Source organism: Mesitornis unicolor, unplaced genomic scaffold (genome assembly GCF_000695765.1).
Source record: "Mesitornis unicolor isolate BGI_N332 unplaced genomic scaffold, ASM69576v1 scaffold43603, whole genome shotgun sequence".
NCBI classification, from domain to species: Eukaryota; Metazoa; Chordata; class Aves; order Mesitornithiformes; family Mesitornithidae; genus Mesitornis; species Mesitornis unicolor.
Genome location: NW_010177481.1, coordinates 9,645 through 10,280, shown reverse-complemented (window position 1 = coordinate 10,280; position 636 = coordinate 9,645). Strand labels below are relative to the sequence as shown.

General features: G+C 63.7%; 1 protein-coding gene across 1 annotated transcript in view; it reads left to right on the top strand.

Moving 5' to 3' along the window:
• Positions 1–636, top strand: part of LOC104538773 (sacsin-like) — a gene marked incomplete at both ends in the record, with an annotated part of 10,973 nt that overhangs the window by 811 nt on the left and 9,526 nt on the right. The gene's annotated exons all lie outside the window — the stretch shown is intronic.

Below are 636 nucleotides of genomic sequence, written 5' to 3'. Positions count from 1 at the left end.
CTCTATCTCCACCAGTCTGGGGTTTCACTGTGCCTCCTGTTCAAGATATCCACTCTCTCCCATCCCCACTATGGGGGGCTGCCCATCCCCTGCAGATCTCAGGTTCTTCCCCTCCATCCTGGGTCCCTCTGCCAGGTCCCAGGAGGTCCCACATCCTCACCCAGCCTCTGTCTCCTGCACACAGGTCTCTTCTCCAACCTGGTTCTGCTGGACCCAGCTGTGACCGTCCAGACCCTACGCTTGGCTCTGCCCTGCTCCTGGACATCCCAGTCTTCAACCCCAGTGACCTGGTGCCCAGCCCAAGGCCCCCCCCAGCCCCCAGCCTCCTGGTTCCCAGCCCTGTGGCAATTCCTGGCCCACCACGTGGAAGATCTGGGCCCTCTGAAGGGGCTCCCTCTCATCCCTGTGTCCCCACTGGGTGACCCCAGCATCCGTCTGGCTCCACTGATACCCCAGTCCAGTCTTATCTTCCAGGCATGGGAGGACCAGTGCCTGCCACCTGCTGTGGCCTCGGTGCTGGAGGTCCTGGGTTGCTCAGTGGTGCCGCCAGGCACATGGCACCGCTCCCTGTCTCGCTATGTCCTGCCTCCATCCCCCCTCAATGCCCTGCGGGCCCTGGGCAGGCAAGGGGCTGGA